This window comes from Panthera tigris (assembly GCF_018350195.1).
Source record: "Panthera tigris isolate Pti1 chromosome A1 unlocalized genomic scaffold, P.tigris_Pti1_mat1.1 chrA1_random_Un_scaffold_58, whole genome shotgun sequence".
NCBI lineage: Eukaryota > Metazoa > Chordata > Mammalia > Carnivora > Felidae > Panthera > Panthera tigris.
Window position 1 is genome coordinate 204,700 of NW_024962143.1, and position 19,153 is coordinate 223,852.

The window sequence follows — 19,153 nt, forward strand, 5'->3', positions numbered from 1 at the left end:
TTAATTTTTGTATTTTGTGTTTATTTGAAACAGAATTTTTCTCATTTGATATTGAAATCCCCAAAGGATTAAAAGTTGGATGTGAAAAAAATTAGACCCCTTTGGTAAAATTGTCATAACCTTGGGGCAGAGGCTCCTGTTCCTTCTGTGACACCATAGCCTGATGCCGGAGGAGACATGGTTGTTGCCCCTTTGGTGAAAACTTAAAGAAGGAAATGCAAAAAGCTGGACAGTGGGACCACATAGGGGAAAAGTGTTACTCACAACCCAACTCCAGAGAAACGTTTCCCAAGCCTCTGTTCCCAAAATACTCCAAAGTCCATGTGTTCCTTGGATGAAGAGCAAACACATGCAGGTCCAAGGGGAGGCGACCTCCATGGGGAGCAGTTGTCAGAGATGTGGGACGTTCCTGGAAGGAATTCAGGCAAATTAAACCCTATGGGGCAGTGCTGATCGCCCTCAGATGGTGGTTTATGGTCTGGGGAGCAGCAGGTCCGTTGACAACATAAGGAAACCAAGCCCCAGGAGATTCACAGTGAAAAGTCCTGACCTGAAGGGGAGCAGCTGTCCAGTACCAGGAGAGTTCATGGACCCCAACTCATCTGGTATCAAGAGAGACCACAGAGCCCTGGTGGTCCTGTACTGGGAGAGCCTATAGAGTCCAGGGTCCTCCCTTTCCCAGCCACCATGTCTGGTCCCAGGCTGATGGCTCAGCTCTGCTCCCCTGAGTTCAGAGGGGCCTCATGGCAGGAGAGTGGGGTGCTCCAGGAGGTGGGATCTGAGTTCCAGAATGCTGAGATACAGGTCCGACGTTATGACAATCGAAATTCAAGGGTACTGGGATGCTCACCTAGCTTGTTTTACTAGTGAACCCAGGCTGTGATGTTAGCTTTAGTTTCCACATCTGTGACTGGAGGACATAACTTGGCCTTCTTGATGGGTTGTCTGTTGGATTCTCTGAGAGATGAGGTGGAATCATTGCCTGGTGCCTACAAGACATAAAGAGCCAGCTGGCAGGTTGCCACATGATCCTCTAGGGCAGGGCACTCCTGGAAGACCCTGATCAGGTCTCTGCCTGGTTCCCACCTCCTGGGAACATTCAGCATTGTCTGAGGAGATGGAGATGATCCCGGATGTCAGCAGGTGCTACACGAAGGAAGGCCAGCCATGGGAGGAGAGCGGGACACACCCTGTGCCACCTTCTAGGACCCAGGCTGTTCTAGGACCCAGGGGTCACCACATGAGGCATCTTCCTTTGCAGAGTCTGCGCCTTCCTACGCTCTGCCTCCTTTGACGAGGCTCAAGTCTGCTGTGTGACCGTGTCCCCCTGACCAGCTCTGTCCCCAGGGCTTGAGGTCCTCAGGATATCTGTGCTCCCAGGCTGCCAGGAGAGGCTGTGCCTGTGACTGTGGTGAAGGACCGAATCCTCTGGCAGAGTTCAGGGTCACAGATGCGACTCTTCTGCAGGGGCAGGTGGACTCTGGGGGCATGAGGTGTCATCAGCAGGACTGCAGTGCTGTCCTAGTGCATTGCCAGCTTCAGTTTCCCAAATCCAGGACCAATACCCTAACAGCACCTGCCATACACCCTTGTGCTGTCAAAGTGACAGTCCCCATCCTGTTTCCCTGCTTGCAGCCTGCTCTCTTTGCATTTGATCATGTTCTGTCCCGACTTGGGAAGGTGGGGTCCTTCTTCTGTGTGATAAGATTATAAACAAGGAACATGGAAGATCCTGCCCTTGTGCAGACTTGGATTCTCAATGTTTCTCTTGTCTAGAAATAGAGTGGATGCAGAACTGAATAAAAGAGTGGCTACTGTCAGGAAGGAGAAAAGAGCCCTGAGTAAGGGTCCTTGCTCTGTATTTTTAGCATCAGAAGGCTTACCAACATGATGGATGTATAGAAAGAATAAAAGGGTGATTATTAACCTATGTGTGTGAGAGAAAGGAGCTTTTTATGTTATGTGGTGTTAGGGTTTGGGTCAATATAAAAAAAAAATCCTGGCATCCAGCAGATGGCTGTTCATGACAGGCATGAGACACATTGTCTGTTTATCTTAATTTGCCTACAGATAAGACAGAGAATGCTACCTCAGAGTTAAGAAGGCAGGTTTCTGTTGCTGGTTAGCTCTGCTCCAGGTGATTTCACCCTGTTGAGGCTGTCTTTATCCCTCTACCTGTATACCTATTCTGGAGCTTCCATCTTCTGAAAGCAGCTTTCTGCTTTTGTACTATGCTGGGGGTGCTTTCGCCCTGTTTACGTAATCTTGGATGCTTTCACTCTGTGTCTTCCTATTCCTGTGTCTTTGTTCTATGCTGGGGGTGCTTTCGCCCTGCTTACCTCTTCTGGATGCTTTCATCCTGCGACTTCCTATTCCTCTTTTTCCATGCCCAGGGCACTTTTGCCCTGCTTACCTAAACTTGGATGCTTTCATCCTTAGCCTTATTAACCCATTGGTACAAGCTCAGGGATTCCTATACTGAATTCCCATGATCCCAACCTTTTTTTTTTCTTGGTTTTCTCTAGTTTTTTGTTCACAGACCGTCATGACAAGTTCCTGGTCCTTGTTTTGTTTTTGGGTGGCTTGGCGGGTGACTCTGCAAAGATATAGAAAGAGACACGGTATAAGTATTCTGCTTCCCAGAGTTATCCAGAATTTGACATGTGTGCTGCCTGTAAGTGAAAAGATTTAAGTCATGCCACATTGCCCACGAATCAGGCCATTCATTTCTAATTTGGTCTTCTGTATATTGTAGCTGTTGGCTCAATGTCACAACCAAATTTCCTATAATGTTAGAGGCATAGAAAGGAAAAAAAAAAAAAAAACACTGTAAAGGTGTGTCTGGAAAGCATCCCAGGCTTGGCAGTGACTATAAGGAATGGCAGTTATGCAAATATGCTGGTCGTTAAGGTCACGGGGCAGTTTAGAGTGGAGGAACAAGGTCTTTTTCCAATAAATTCCACTGCAGCTTCAAAAGCTTCAAGGCAGGCCAAAGCTTGTCTATCAATAGAAATTTGGTTTATTAATTTTTTGGTAGTATTGACCACAAATTAACGAGGACATGGGCTGTTTGATGCAGGCCGATTCCAGTGACACTGGCAGAGGGTATAATGCTTACTGCTGCTAAGGTGCCCATGATTAAACGGCCCACAAATCATTTTTGCCTTACAGCTGAATACCAGTGTTTAACAAGCTTGGAAAGTGAGCCTCATCCTGATGGATGCATATAGGGCTCAGAGCTATTAATAGGAACCCAGGCTGAGACACACTAAGAACTAATAAAGAGGAGAAATTTAATTGGTAGATGTTATATTTATTTACTCAGGACATAAACCCACCCATGGTGGTAGAAATGTTATACTTATTTTCTATTGGTTGGGTTTGTAAAGTGGAGGTAATAAAGAGAATGTAAGGAGAAGGAATGGAAATAGTAGGCCATGCAAATTGGTCAGGGAGTCCCATGTTTTGTTAATATGTTTATTTATATAAATTCCATCATGGCTAACACTATGAGTCAAGAAGGGAAGGTCTAGGTCTCAAAAATTAACAACCATTTTACATTTTCCTTTATGAGTAGAAATATAGGGCCATACCAACCTCTGTCTTTCCAAAAAAAAAAATATATATATTATTCTTACTAGATTGGTCAAAGGATATGGTCTTATTCAAATATTTTGTTTCAAGGTGGCCTCTGGGACCCAGTCAATTAAAGTCCAAGTGACCTAGTGAATATTATGCTCAGTCTCTCCATACCAGGTTGTCCAAGGAATATTATTCCAGCGGTGGTATGAATACTTGAGACTAGAACAAGCTGGAAGATTAGGAGTGTGAGATAAGTTTGTTTTTGAGGTATATCAAAATTTGTGGCTGAGAAAAATTTTATTTTTATTTATTTATTTTTTTATTTTTTTATTTTTTTATTTTTTTATTTTTTAATATATGAAATTTACTGTCAAATTGGTTTCCATACAACACCCAGTGCTCATCCCAAAAGGTGCCCTCCTCAATACCCATCACCCACCCTGCCCTCCCTCCCACCCCCCATCAACCCTCAGTTTGTTCTCAGTTTTTAACAGTCTCTAATGCTTTGGCTCTCTCCCACTCTAACCTCTTTTTTTTTTTTTTCCTTCCCCTCCCCCATGGGTTTCTGTTATGTTTCTCAGGATCCACATAAGAGTGAAACCATATGGTATCTGTCTTTCTCTGTATGGCTTATTTCACTTAGCATCACACTCTCCAGTTCCATCCATGTTGCTACAAAAGGCCATATTTCATTTTTTCTCATTGCCACGTAGTATTCCATTGTGTATATAAACCACAATTTCTTTATCCATTCATCAGTTGATGGACATTTAGGCTCTTTCCATAATTTGGCTATTGTTGAGAGTGCCGCTATAAACATTGGGGTACAGGTGCCCCTATGCATCAGTACTCCTGTATCCCTTGGATAAATTCCTAGCAGTGCTATTGCTGGGTCATAGGGTAGGTCTATTTTTAATTTTCTGAGGAACCTCCATACTGTTTTCCAGAGCGGCTGCACCAATTTGCATTCCCACCAACAGTGCAAGAGGGTTCCTGTTTCTCCACATCCTCTCCAGCATCTATAGTCTCCTGATTTCTTCATTTTGGCCACTCTGACTGGCGTGAGGTGGTATCTGAGTGTGGTTTTGATTTGTATTTCCCTGATAAGGAGCGACGTTGAACATCTTTTCATGTGCCTGTTGGCCATCCGGATGTCTTCTTTAAAGAAGTGTCTATTCATGTTTTCTGCCCATTTCTTCACTGGGTTATTTGTTTTTCTGGTGTGGAGTTTGATGAGCTCTTTATAGATTTTGGATACTAGCCCTTTGTCCGATGTGTCATTTGCAAATATCTTTTCCCATTCCGTTGGTTGCCTTTTAGTTTTGTTGGTTGTTTCCTTTGCTGTGCAGAAGCTTTTTATCTTCATAAGGTCCCAGTAATTCACTTTTGCTTTTAATTCCCTTGCCTTTGGGGATGTGCCGAGTAAGAGATTGCTACGGCTGAGGTCAGAGAGGTCTTTTCCTGCTTTCTCCTCTAAGGTTTTGATGGTTTCCTGTCTCACATTCAGGTCCTTTATCCATTTTGAGTTTATTTTTGTGAATGGTGTGAGAAAGTGGTCTAGTTTCAGCCTTCTGCATGTTGCTGTCCAGTTCTCCCAGCACCATTTGTTAAAGAGACTGTCTTTTTTCCATTGGATGTTCTTTCCTGCTTTGTCAAAGATGAGTTGGCCATACGTTTGTGGGTCTAGTTCTGGGGTTTCTATTCTATTCCATTGGTCTATGTGTCTGTTTTTATGCCAATACCATGCTGTCTTGATGATGACAGCTTTGTAGTAGAGGCTAAAGTCTGGGATTGTGATGCCTCCTGCTTTGGTCTTCTTCTTCAAAATTACTTTGGCTATTCGGGGCCTTTTGTGGTTCCATATGAATTTTAGGATTGCTTGTTCTAGTTTCGAGAAGAATGCTGGTGCAATTTTGATTGGGATTGCATTGAATGTGTAGATAGCTTTGGGTAGTATTGACATTTTGACAATATTTATTCTTCCAATCCATGAGCAGGGAATGTCTTTCCATTTCTTTATATCTTCTTCAATTACCTGCATAAGCTTTCTATAGTTTTCAGCATACAGATCTTTTACATCTTTGGTTAGATTTATTCCTAGGTATTTTATGCTTCTTGGTGCAATTGTGAATGGGATCAGTTTCTTCATTTGTCTTTCTGTTGCTTCATTGTTAGTGTATAAGAATGCAACTGATTTCTGCACGTTGATTTTGTATCCTGCAACTTTGCTGAATTCATGTATCAGTTCTAGCAGACTTTTGGTGGAGTCTATCGGATTTTCCATGTATAATATCATGTCATCTGCAAAAAGTGAAAGCTTGACTTCATCTTTGCCAATTTTGATGCCTTTGATTTCCTTTTGTTGTCTGATTGCTGATGCTAGAACTTCCAGCACTATATTAAACAGCAGCGGTGACAGTGGGCATCCCTGTCGTGTTCCTGATCTCAGGGAAAAAGCTCTCAGTTTTTCCCCGTTGAGGATGATGTTAGCTGTGGGCTTTTCATAAATGGCCTTTATGATCTTTAAGTATGTTCCTTCTATCCCGACTTTCTCAAGGGTTTTTATTAAGAAAGGGTGCTGGATTTTGTCAAAGGCCTTTTCTGCATCGATTGGCAGGATCATATGGTTCTTCTCTTTTTTTTTGTTAATGTGATGTATCACGTTGATCGATTTGCGAATGTTGAACCAGCCCTGCATCCCAGGAATGAATCCCACTTGATCATGGTGAATAATTCTTTTTATATGCTGTTGAATTCGATTTGCTAGTATCTTATTAAGAATTTTTGCATCCATATTCATCAGGGATATTGGCCTGTAGTTCTCTTTTTTTACTGGGTCTCTGTCTGGTTTAGGAATCAAAGTAATACTGGCTTCATAGAATGAGTCTGGAAGTTTTCCTTCCCTTTCTATTTCTTGGAATAGCTTGAGAAGGATAGGTATTATCTCTGCTTTAAATGTCTGGTAGAACTCCCCTGGGAAGCCATCTGGTCCTGGACTCTTATTTGTTGGGAGATTTTTGATAACCGATTCAATTTCTTCGCTGGTTATGGGTCTGTTCAAGCTTTCTATTTCCTCCTGATTGAGTTTTGGAAGAGTGTGGGTGTTTAGAAATTTGTCCATTTCTTCCAGGTTGTCCAATTTGCTGGCATATAATTTTTCATAGTATTCCCTGATAATTGTTTGTATCTCTGAGGGATTGGTTGTAATCATTCCATTTTCATTCATGATTTTATCTATTTGGGTCATCTCCCTTTTCTTTTTGAGAAGCCTGGCTAGAGGTTTGTCAATTTTGTTTATTTTTTCAAAAAACCAACTCTTGGTTTCGTTGATCTGCTCTACAGTTTTTTTAGATTCTATATTGTTTATTTCTGCTCTGATCTTTATTATTTCTCTTCTTCTGCTGGGTTTAGGCTGCCTTTGCTGTTCTGCTTCTATTTCCTTTAAGTGTGCTGTTAGATTTTGTATTTGGGATTTTTCTTGTTTCTTGAGATAGGCCTGGATTGCAATGTATTTTCCTCTCAGGACTGCCTTCGCTGCATCCCAAAGCGTTTGGATTGTTGTATTTTCATTTTCGTTTGTTTCCATATATGTTTTAATTTCTTCTCTAATTGCCTGGTTGACCCACTCATTCGTTAGTAGGGTGTTCTTTAACCTCCATGCTTTTGGAGGTTTTCCAGACTTTTTCCTGTGGTTGATTTCAAGCTTCATAGCATTGTGGTCTGAAAGTATGCATGGTATAATTTCAACTCTTGTAAACTTATGAAGGGCTGTTTTGTGACCCAGTATATGATCTATCTTGGAGAATGTTCCATGTGCACTCGAGAAGAAAGTATATTCTGTTGCTTTGGGATGCAGAGTTCTAAATATATCTGTCAAGTCCATCTGATCCAATGTATCATTCAGGGTCCTTGTTTCTTTATTGACTGTGTGTCTAGATGATCTATCCATTTCTGTAAGTGGGGTGTTAAAGTCCCCTGCAATGACCACATTCTTATCAATAAGGTTGCTTATGTTTATGAGTAATTGTTTTATATATCTGGGGGCTCGGGTATTTGGCGCATAGACATTTATAATAGTTAGCTCTTCCTGGTGGATAGACCCTGTGATTATTATATAATGCCCTTCTTCATCTCTTGTTACAGCCTTTAATTTAAAGTCTAGTTTGTCTGATATAAGTATGGCTACTCCAGCTTTCTTTTGGCTTCCAGGAGCATGATAAATAGTTCTCCATCCCCTCACTCTCAATCTAAAGGTGTCCTCAGATCTAAAATGAGTCTCTTGTAGACAGCAAATAGATGGGTCTTGTTTTTTTTATCCATTCTGATACCCTATGTCTTTTACTTGGCGCATTTAATCCATTTACATTCAGTGTTATTATAGAAAGATATGGGTTTAGAGTCATTGTGATGTCTGTATGTTTTATGCTTGTAGTGATGTCTCTGGTACTTTGTCTCACAGGATCCCCCTTAGGATCTCTTGTAGGGCTGGTTTCATGGTGACAAATTCCTTCAGTTTTTGTTTGTTTGGGAAGACCTTTATCTCTCCTTCTATTCTAAATGACAGACTTGCTGGATAAAGGATTCTCGGCTGCATATTTTTTCTGTTTAGCACACTGTAGATATCGTGCCAAGCCTTTCTGGCCTGCCAAGTTTCAAAGGAGAGATCAGTCACGAGTCTTATAGGTCTCCCTTTATATGTGAGGGCACGTTTATCCCTTGCTGCTTTCAGAATTTTCTCTTTATCCTTGTATTTTGCCAGTTTCACTATGATATGTCGTGCAGAAGATCGATTCAAGTTACGTCTGAAGGGAGTTCTCTGTGCCTCTTGGATTTCAATGCCTTTTTCCTTCCCCAGTTCAGGGAAGTTCTCAGCTATAATTTCTTCAAGTACCCCTTCAGCACCCTTCCCTCTCTCTTCCTCCTCTGGGATACCAATTATGCGTATATTATTTTTTTTTTAGTGTATCACTTAGTTCTCTAATTTTCCCCTCATACTCCTGGATTTTTTTATCTCTCTTTCTTTCAGCTTCCTCTTTCTCCATAACTTTATCTTCTAGTTCACCTATTCTCTCCTCTGCCTCTTCAAGCCGAGCCATCGTGGATTCCATTTTGTTTTGCAATTCGTTTAAAGCGTTTTTCAACTCCTCGTGACTGTTCCTTAGTCCCTCGATCTTTGTGGCAAGAGATTCTCTGCTGTCCTGTATACTGTTTTCAAGCCCAGCGATTAATTTTATGACTATTATTCTAAATTCACTTTCTGTTATATTATTTAAATCCTTTTTGATCAGTTCATTAGCTGTTGTTATTTCCTGGAGATTCTTCTGAGGGGAATTCTTCCGTTTGGTCATTTTGGAGAGTCCCTGGCGTGGTGAGGACCTGCAGGGCACTTCCCCTGTGCTGTGGTGTATAACTGGAGTTAGTGGGCGGGGCCGCAGTCCGACCCGATGTCTGCCCCCAGCCCACTGCTGGGGCCACAGTCAGACTGGTGTGTGCCTTCTCTTCCCCTCTCCTAGGGGTGGGATTCACTGTGGGGTGGCGTGTCCCGTCTGGGCTACTTGCACACTGCCAGGCTTGTGTTGCTGGGGATCTGGCGTATTAGCTGGGGTGGGTAGGCAAGGTGCACGGGGGCTGGAGGGGCAGGCTTAGCTCGCTTCTCCTTAGGTGATCCACTTCAGGAGGGGCCCTGTGGCAGCGGGAGGGAGTCAGATCCGCTGCCGGAGGTTTGGCTCCGCAGAAGCACAGAGTTGGGTGTTTGCGCGGAGCGAGCAAGTTCCCTGGCAGGAACTGGTTCCCTTTGGGATTTTGGCTGGGGGATGGGCGGGGGAGATGGCGCTGGCGAGCGCCTTTGTTCCCCGCCAAGCTGAGCTCTGCCGTCCGGGGGCTCAGCAGCTCTCCCTCCCTTTGTCCTCCAGCCTTCCCGCTTTCCGCGCAGAGCTGTTAACTTATGACCTCCCAGACGCTAAGTCGCACTTGCTGTCGGAACACAGTGTGTCCGGCCCCTCCGCTTTTGCCAGCCAGACTCGGGGGCTCTGCTTGGCCGGCGAGCCGCCCCTCTGCCCCGGCTCCCTCCCGCCAGTCCGTGGAGCGCGCACCACCTCGCCGGCCTTCCTACCCTCTTCCGTGGGCCTCTGGTCTGCGCTTGACTCCGGAGACTCCCTTCTGCTAATCCTCTGGCGGTTTTCTGGGTTCTTTAGGCAGGTGTAGGTGGAATCTAAGTGATCGGCAGGACGCGCTGTGAGCCCCGTGTCCTCCTACGCCGCCATCTTCCTTCTCACCGAGAAAAATTTTAAATTGTCTGGCCTTGTAGAGGTTTTGGGCTGTACATGTAAATACCAGTTGATTCCTCATTTGAGACCAGCACATAAGTTACTAAGTTTAGTAACACACCTAAGGAGGTTCTGAAGTAAGGCACCATTGTGGTCTGGTCATATAAAGCCAATGCTCTTGTTCAGCTTGGAAGGGTGGGTTAAGATTGGCTCCTCTCATGATCTCCATGTCATTATTGCTAATAGGTATATCCCCATCTGGGAGTGTTAAGCTTGTCACATATAGGTGTGTTATGTAGATGAGCATAATCTAAATATTGAGCTTGGCCTGGACAAATGAAGGCAAGGAGAAGAATCAGGGTTACCTGTATCGAATTCCTGTCAGTGATTGAGATCATGGCTATCAGATGCGTTTCAGAAGTATATGCAATACCATTGTGTTGTAAGAGGATGCTTGCCTGGTTAGACAGATATTTGAGGCTTCCCAATGTTATATCAGGGACAAAGACTTGCATTTGCGAAGTGGCTTCAGGGTGAAGAGTCAATGAAGAGGGTTCTTCCAAAAAGGAGGGCGTGGTTTCCCATTCTTCCGAGACTCATTCTCTGGAAGTCCTGGTCATTTGGAAGATATCATGGTGGTCTCCACCATGCCAAGGTACAGCTTTACCAACTGAGAGGGAACCCACAGAAGTCCAAGAAAGAACACAGTCCTAAAAGAACACAAGCATATCCTCAACCCAGGTGGAAGTTTAGTGGGCCCAGTCTGTGTGGGCCCCCCTCCAGGGGTTTTGTATAGCACCATAGGATGAGAAGGTTTCTCTGATTTTGAAGAATGTGGCATAGCTGTGGTTAGTCCTTGAGGATTAAGATTTTAGAAGTGAAGAATAATCACAGCACAAAAAGGAGCTGAGGTTGTTATGCGGACAGCCAAGGTATCCCCCCCCCCTTTTTGACATATATTTGAGCTTATTATGTGCTCATTTTACAATTGCTTCGCCTTATAGATTAAAAGGAATGCATAATTCTGACCAAGCCTTAAGTAAACAACTCAAAAGGGCATGCTATTCTGTTTTTTTAACCCTATTTGTTAAGATTGTGTTTTTACTTATTTATTTATATCTTTAACAAAAATGTGTTTTTATTTTCATATCTACTTTTACATATCTCTTACTCTTTTATACACAGAATGACTTTCTTTATTTACATTAGCCTAATTACATTTAGCAGAATTTTAAAGCTTAGAGACCTTAGTCTCTAGTGAAAACTTAGTAGTAACATTTGTGAACTCTGCTATATCAGAAATTTTGTAGGTGGCAGACTTATGAAGCACAAGTTATATTTTTAATAGATTTTAGTAACCTTAGGTTTTTGGTTTTTGTTTGTTTGTTTGTTTGTTTGTTTGTTTTTTGCCATAGAAACCCATAGCACAAATCTATATTTACTAAGCAATGCTTCAGCATTCTATTTGTTGTGGAAGAGACCTCAATGTCCAATGGATTTAACTTAATTTATCATTTAAATAAAAACTAAAGTGTAAGGATACCAAAGTCCCTGAAGGGCATTTAAACAATTACCCATGAAAAGTAGAGATAGACAAAGTTAACGATTGCTTTAAGTTATCCTTTTGCTAACAAATTGGAACACAGATAACATGAGCTAATTTGACCTTCAGTAAACCTTAGTAGAATGAATGAATATTTATTAGTCAATTCTGATCATTTAAAAGAAATGAGCCCTGGGTGTTGTCTGCAAATCAATTTGTCAATCAATTATACTAAAATAAATAAAATGCATGTCTATCCTAATTTTATTTCATTTGTGTCCTCTTACAAGTTTACCATTGTCATTTTTTTTCCTGTGGAACCAGTGAGGAAATCTGAAGTGGGTGGTGAAAGTCTAAGGGGGAATTTTTTTGCTCTTTGACAATGTGGAGGTAGTAGGTAATGCTGCTTGAGACAATGAAGAGCCAGATATGCAGACCTCACCCCAGGTGGTGCAGAAATTGTAAGAGGGGGAAGGGAAGGCAGAAAAAGTGAGGTGCCACCAAGTAGCCTGGAGGCACAGAGGGTAGAGAAAGAGTTTTCATGGTCCCAAAGCCTGTCAGCTCAGATAGATGCGCAGGTACAGATTTTTGTTTTGTTTTGTTTTATTTGTTTTGCACTAGTGGATTAGGCAGTCCATGTCAGGCCAGAGAAGACAGGGACATTCCCCAAAGCAAAAGGAGTTTCAGCGGCTGCTAGGGAATATTCCTTAAAGTCTCCATCCCGAGGTACACTAATCAGAGACAATTGGCTCTATTCATTATAGTCATTGGCCCAGGAAATGAACGAGAGAGAAGCTCCCACATAAAGTTAGATATTGGGAGAAACGGGGAGAGACAGTTAGAGTCCCCTTCAATAGGGATGGCCTGTGTAGAATATGACACACTATTTTAGTGCATTGTTGTTTGACAATTATTCGAAGCCTGGCTAGCTGCCTTAGTTGGCAATAGTGTCCTGGGCCAGAAAATTGTTCAAAAGACACCAGGATAGCAGCATCAAAGTTATGCATGGCATGAGTCACACAACCATTTTAAAACTCTTGGGCATACACAGCATGGACGGCTGGGGTCAAAATCATTTTCATAAGAGAGCCCCCATCACAGGCAGACATGGAATAAGTGCCACAAATAGGTTCTAAACTGATGATTTCAAAAGGGCCGTGGAGACCATTCAACTGAACTGACTTCTGCAATTCTTTTACTATTTGGCAGAGCAGGACTTCATGGACATATTGCCCATTTTGCCTGACAGTGTGAAATGGCTGGAAGTCACCTGCCTTATGGGCATCCTTAATGTACTTTTACATTGGGGTGAGGACTTTATCAGAACTAGTCGGTGAGGTTTCTGGACGCTCACTGTCTTCTAACCCTTTTGGGTCGGGGGAGGAGTATCTTTTGGCTGTAAAGGCACCAAAGGCACAGGCTGACTATAAAAGCTTAGTTTATTTCCCCTCTCCATTGGGTAATTCTACATCTTCATATACATCGTCTAAACTCAAGGGGACAAGGGCAGAATGGACAAGGGACTGAGTGAGGATTACCTCGGGGTTGGGGGCATTAGCCCCCTCAGAATGTTGAGCTTTTAATGTTTTCTGTACTCGTTCCCAGATATCCAGATCATAAGTTCCTTGTTTGGGGAACCAAGTGCATTGTTGCTTGTTAATCATTTATAAATTAAGGAGTGCTTTCTGATTGAGTACATTGGTGAACCTATCCCAAAGATTGTAAAATATGAATGTTATTATTTCTACTCTGGGGATAGGAAGTCTCCCATAAAAATTGTCTCAAAAGTCCCATGGCAGCAAAGCCTAATATAGTTTCACTTTTCTCTGCCCTCGTCAGGGAAAGATTGAGGTCTGATGCATTTTTTGTAGAGATCTTTTGTCATTCTGCAGAGTTCTGCTGTCCTTGAGTTGTGTCAGCTTCTGGCCATGTTCACTTCTAATCACGTTGACTTCTAGTCATGTCAGGGTCACGATCTGTCACAGAATTTGAGTCTGGAGTTCTCTCTTGTCCTAAATTTTCCCTCCTCATTTTTCTTTCTTTCTTTCTTTTTTTACTTTCTTTATTTATTATGAAGAGAGAGAGAGAGAGAGAGAGAGAGAGAGAGAGAGAGAACCAGTGGGGATGGGGCAGAGAGAGAGGAAGATAGAGGACCCTACGTGGGCTCTGTGCTGACAGCAGAGAGCCCAATGCGAGGCTCAAACCTATAAACCATGAGATCATGATCTGAGGTGAAGTCCAATGCCCAATGGACTGAGCGCCCCAGGCAACCCTAAGTTTTCTCTCACTAAATAATCAACGTTACTTTAGGATACAATTACTTCTTTTTTCCTCAAGAAAAAGTGCATCTTCTTTTCTTTTACTGAAAGCAAAGGTTGGGCCCTGGTGATAAAATGACAATTCAACACTTCAGGACATTCTGTTGCTATGGCCAAGATTGTTTACATTAATAACTCCTTTTTTCTGGAAAACTCAATGGAAGCCACAGACACAAAATCAGTAATTTGCAGAGGCAACAGTGGGGAAGGAAAGCAGGAAGAAAAAATCAAGCTAATTCTGACTCAGCAACAAGCCACCTGCTCCCTCTGCCCACTGTGCCTGCACCATAACCCCGGGTGACGTGTTTGCTCTTCAAGGTGTCAGGAGAAAGGGACTGGGTTTTCATTTAGCAGTTAATTCTGGGGACCTCAGTCCAAGGACACCTTGTGCCTTGTGCCAGCAGTGCACGGTTGAGTGTGAGGAAGAGACAAGGCTTAAAGCTAAAGTCCTAAATTCATAATGCTCCCCCATGATCCTTCTCCTCATGTGTGCTTGGCCGTGGTGGGATTACGATTCTGAAATCTCAGAACTGTTAGAGCCCTGAGGAAGCCATGGGTTCCCTGGAGCCCTGGTCATAGCCAAATATCTTTCATCCTGAGAATGGAGTCTCCATGCTGGTGGACAGGTCGAGAGCTGTCACCATACCCCATCTCCAAATCCTATTTCCTGAGATTTCCTTTGGCCCCTTCACTGACTGCACTGAGGGCAAGGAGTCCAGGTCCTGGTGCTGATGCTGACTGTGCTGTAAATTCCCCAAGGACTGTTCTGGGTGTATTAAGGGGTGCTGTAGGTGGAGTAGTGATGAGGGGCAAAGGACAAACCTGGTTCTAGGCATGTGAGTCTCTTATTTTGGCTCAGTGCTGCCACAATCCCTTTCTTCTAGAAGAGGACAGCAGGAGCCAGAGGCTACAGTGCAGATCTTAGTATGTGAGCAGGCTGCCCCGCCACAGAAACCCCTCACTTACAGCTGCATAGTTGCCTGGTCTCAGCCCCACTGAGGCTGCAGACCCACAGGGCATCCAAGACATTTCTTAAATGATCACTTGGTTGAAGAGATGTAGGAGCAGATATGGGGACAGGGAGGGGAAATTCAACTTGTATAAAAAAAGGCACTGGAGTAGTTAAAATAGGTACCTGTTGATTTCAAAAGGTGAGAAGCCAGTTAACCTACCATTCCACCCACTTTTATCCCAAGCTCTTTTTATGCTCAGTGGCTTGTGTTCAGGGAAGCTGAATGCCTGCGGCATGGGGACATGCCTGCTCCTGGGCTGTCTTGTCTGGAGACAGAGACTTCTCCAACCTCATGCTGTGTCTTCAGTATTCTCACAGCCATCCTGGCTGGAAGAACTTCCCTTACAGCCTCCAAATCCACCTGCAAAGCAAAGAGGTTGTGTCCTGTATGGTCACCATCTGCTCCTGCAGAATTTTGGGCAGAAGTAATTCCTGCATCCCCCAAGGCCAGCCACACAGAGGTTCAGGGTGCCCTGGGGGTGACCTACGTGGCAAGCACTTCTGCCCCTGAACCAGTGGCCTAAGTGAGCCATTATGCAGAGCAGTCCATACAGAAGGCTGAAATCGATCAGGATGCAGAAGCTGAAGGTTGGGCACAGAGCCCAAAGTGGGACACGAGGATACCAGTGACCACCACACCTCACCTGTTGCCCTAAGGAGCATGGGCTGGTAGGTGCCCATGGGCAGTGCCTACCTGATGTCTGTGTGAGGAACCCGGAGTCTGAAATTTGCCCCATATATGTGGTCCTGGGCCTTTCAGAGCTTTGGCTTTACTCCCCACCCCCTACCATAGTTCTGTCCTGAGGCTCCATCTGCCCTGAGTCTCGTATCCATTTGGATTTAATGCATGGTTTACCCAACAACAAATCAAGCCCACTCTGGGTTCAGGGCCCCCTCAGAAGAAAACCAGATTCCCCCTGTGGCCTCCACAGTGCTGTGGGGTCTGGCCCACCCTCCCTGCTGCTCTTCTGCCCCTCCCCTCACGCCCCCACTCTCAGCCACCCTCAAGCAGCTTCCTGGTCCTCAATCCTGCAAAACCCATGGCTGCCTCAGGGCCTTTGCATGCACTATTGCCTCCACCTAGGAAGCTCCTTAATAACTTAGGTGCCCAATGTCACCCGCTCAGAGAAGTCCTCTGATTCACCCACAGGAGACCTTCCCTACACCCTCCTGCCATCATTCTGTCCCTTTGTCCTTGAGACCAAGGGTTAGAGCCTGCCTTTGTGCTAGGCATTCGTTCATGACCAGCCCTGTTCACTGCTATCATACTGAGCTGGGCCTAGTGAAAAGTAGACTCTCTGTCCTTAATCTTTGAAGAATCCGCATTCCCCTGGCCCCTTGTAAGACTCTCCTTCCAAAGTGCATTCCACTTTCCCTCTGCATTCTGCTCCTCCCCGGGTAGAGGACCTCAAATCTTGGAAGTCTGATATGCTGTGTGATGTTGGCAGGCTGGGCCTGGATCTGGGCCCCATATTGGGGACTCAGGGGAGGGACCAGGCAGGCTCCGGGATGGGTGGCTGATGCAGGGTGCCTGAGCGAGGAGGTCCAGCCCAGATCTCCAGTCATTGCCACACGGGAGCACAGGCCCAAGAGTGCCAGACGGCCTGATTTTTCAAGAGAAGCCAGAAATCTGGATTCTGTGTTGACCTCTCCCAATTTCTAAATGCTGGCGACTAACTAGAATTCTTTCCGCTAATATCGCATGAGCTAAAGAAAGCCCATCTGTGGGCTTGCCGCGGTGACCCCTTGCCACAGGGCTGGGGTCCTGTAGGGGCTGGCGTGGAGCAGGGCTGTGAGGGAGCATGGCCTGCCCTGACCACAGCATGAGCAGCTGAGTGGCTGGGGAGGCCTGGGACGAGAGCAGTTCTAGGCTGGATACACCAGAGTCATGGGGAGGAATGGGGTATGTGGCAGGGGGTGGAGGTGGGGTCCCACCAGGGGTGGGGGAGCAATGCTACTCTGTCACCACTTCTGTGCTGGGCCCAGCTGGCCAGCAGCTGCTCCCTGCCAAAACTCCTGAGGGTGATGTTAGGGTGTGTGGTCATCCTGGGGTAAAAATAGCAAGGTCACCTTGCAGCAGGAAGTTTGCTTTCGCTGGCAGGTGGAAATACAGTACCTGCTGGACGCTGCTGTCAGCCAGGAGCTGCATGGTTTACGGGGACAGGTGGACACTGGCTCTCACCTTCCAGGCTCCTGGGGGACAGCAGTACACGGATCTCTACCTGCTGGAGCAAGGGAGGGGGCGGCTCCCAGTCAGAGGGTAGCCCTGCTGACCTCACCCCTGCACGGTGGCAGGTACACCACAGCGGTTCCACAGCTCCTCGGGCCCGTCTGAGGCTCGGGGGTTGTCAGAGGACACCTGCTTTCCTAGGGTCACACATGTGGCCCCGTCACACTACCCTGTGAGGTCAGCCAAGCCTGTCCTGGGCCTCCTGCCCAGCCCCTGAGGGGGCTCCCTCCACCACAGCCCACCAGGGCCCCATGGCTCCCAGTGCAGGTGGACACACTCAGCCCTGCAGGGCCAGCCCAGCCCTTCCCGGAAACTCCCTTTGCCCAGGAGGGGTCAATGCTGCACCTTTGCTTCCTCTCCCATAAGTTGGAGCTAGTCACGAGAACCTTCCACGGTGCTTACCGCACAGATCATTCCAGGCACCTGACTCTGTTCAAACTCAGGAAGTCCTTACAAGGGTGATTGAGGCCCCTGGTGAGGTGACGGGGCTGTCAGGCTCCTAAACAGCCCAGGTTACAAGAGTACCAACCGGCAGGGGGAGTGTGAGAAGTAAGTTAATATGTGTAGGTGCTTGGACATTGGTGCTCAGAGTAAGTGCTCAGTGCCTATTAGAGACTGTTTACTCTCGGTGGGTGGAGGGCAGGCCAGCATATGCTGGGCAGGGGGTTCCAGTCTGCCTGGCTGTGAAGTACAGGGCAGTGCAGAGTGGTAGGGGGGTGGGGAGGGTCCCTGCTCCAGCACCCGTGCCCACACTCCTGCCAGTGGCCCAGTCCCAGCCCGCGCCCGGTGCACAGTCTGGGCACTCCCGGGTTCCCCCATATTGCAGGCTCCGGGCGGAACAGGATAGGGCACTTAGGGTACCCAGGGAGGAGAGAGGCAAGCCAGGAGGGGCCGGGACAGCCAGGGCTAAGCCTTTCTCTCGTCCCATCCCCAGGAAGCCTGAGAAAGGCGTCCAGTACCTCATCGAACGTGGCTTTGTGCCTGACACGCCAGTGGGGGTGGCCCACTTCCTGCTGCAGCAGAAGGGCCTCAGCAGGCAGATGATCGGCGAGTTCCTGGGCAACCGACAGAAACAGTTCAACCGAGACGTGCTGGAGTGAGTTCCACGGCTGGGGGGGCGGGGGCAGGGACCTGCGGCGCACGCAGCGTCAGATTCGCCTGCTTGCTGGAGCATACACCCAATCCTCCCCTTATCTCTTTATTGCTCTGAGACACAAACGGATGCCCCCCGCAGGTTCATACATCACACCCTGCCGCATACGTGCGTGCTTGCACCCTCGGGCACCATATGTCACACATGGACCCCACCGGCCCCCTGGCACACACCCTCAGCACCTCCATCCCTCACCAGCAGAGCCGAGCCACTGCAGGGCTGGGGGGTTGGAGGTCTGGGCTCCCTTCCCCAGCCTGGCTGCCAGCTGTCCCAACACACCCTCAAGGCGAGGGGTGGGGAGCCCAGAGAGACCCCCGGTGCCTCCCTCCCCTGCCTCTTTCCTGCCTCTCCTGGCTGGGAGATCTCAGGGTGAGAGTCCAACCATGGCTGACGGCCAGAGCCCTCCCAGCTACTTGGAACTCTGCAGAAAGCTGGGTTTCCAGCTCCCTGGAAACTGCCGACAGTTTGAAAAGCTCGGACCTCAAATCTCTCCATTCCTCCTTGAGACTGCCCTGAGTAGACAGGCACCCTGCGCTTGGACCCTTGGGTCTGTTGTAGTGCAGTTACTGTGCACAAGCCCTGTGTCTTCCCCTCACACGCAGGGGTCGGGGGATGCCGGGTCTCGCTAACTCCCTCTCTCAGAGGAGGAGCCAAAGCTGCAGAATAGCATGGCACAGGGTGGCTCAGGGCCTGGGGGAGCACCTGCAGCCCATTGAGGATTTTCCTGACCAGGCAGCTGCACAGAGATGTAGGCCAGGAGCAGAAATCAGAGCAGGGTAAAGAGCGGACTGTTAGTAACAAGGGCAGTGCCCTGCATCCGTCCAGCTCTGCCCCACGGGATGAAAGAACAAAGCAAGGGGGGGCGGGCTCAGGCCTGCTGGGGCAAGGCGCCTCTGCAATAAGGAAGAGCCTGGCCATGCGTGTTCCCGCCATCTCTACACTTCCCTGGGAGGAGGCGGGCATCTGCCTGGGGCCTCTTTTTTGGCTCAGGGAGGGGCTGGCCTCGGTGCTCCCCCCATCCCCCCCCCACACACACACGGACTCACGTA

At 46.7% G+C, this 19,153-nt stretch overlaps 1 long non-coding RNA gene and 1 pseudogene across 1 annotated transcript; one reads left to right on the forward strand and one right to left on the reverse strand.

Moving 5' to 3' along the window:
- LOC122236177 lies at window positions 1-18,003 on the reverse strand. Its single transcript, XR_006214300.1, has 5 exons — window positions 17,911-18,003; window positions 14,882-15,082; window positions 2,500-2,596; window positions 851-989; window positions 1-409 (listed from the first exon to the last, which is right to left on the reverse strand). It is a non-coding gene; the product is annotated as an uncharacterized LOC122236177 (long non-coding RNA).
- Window positions 1-19,153, forward strand: part of LOC102960698 — a 50,341-nt pseudogene that overhangs the window by 7,844 nt on the left and 23,344 nt on the right.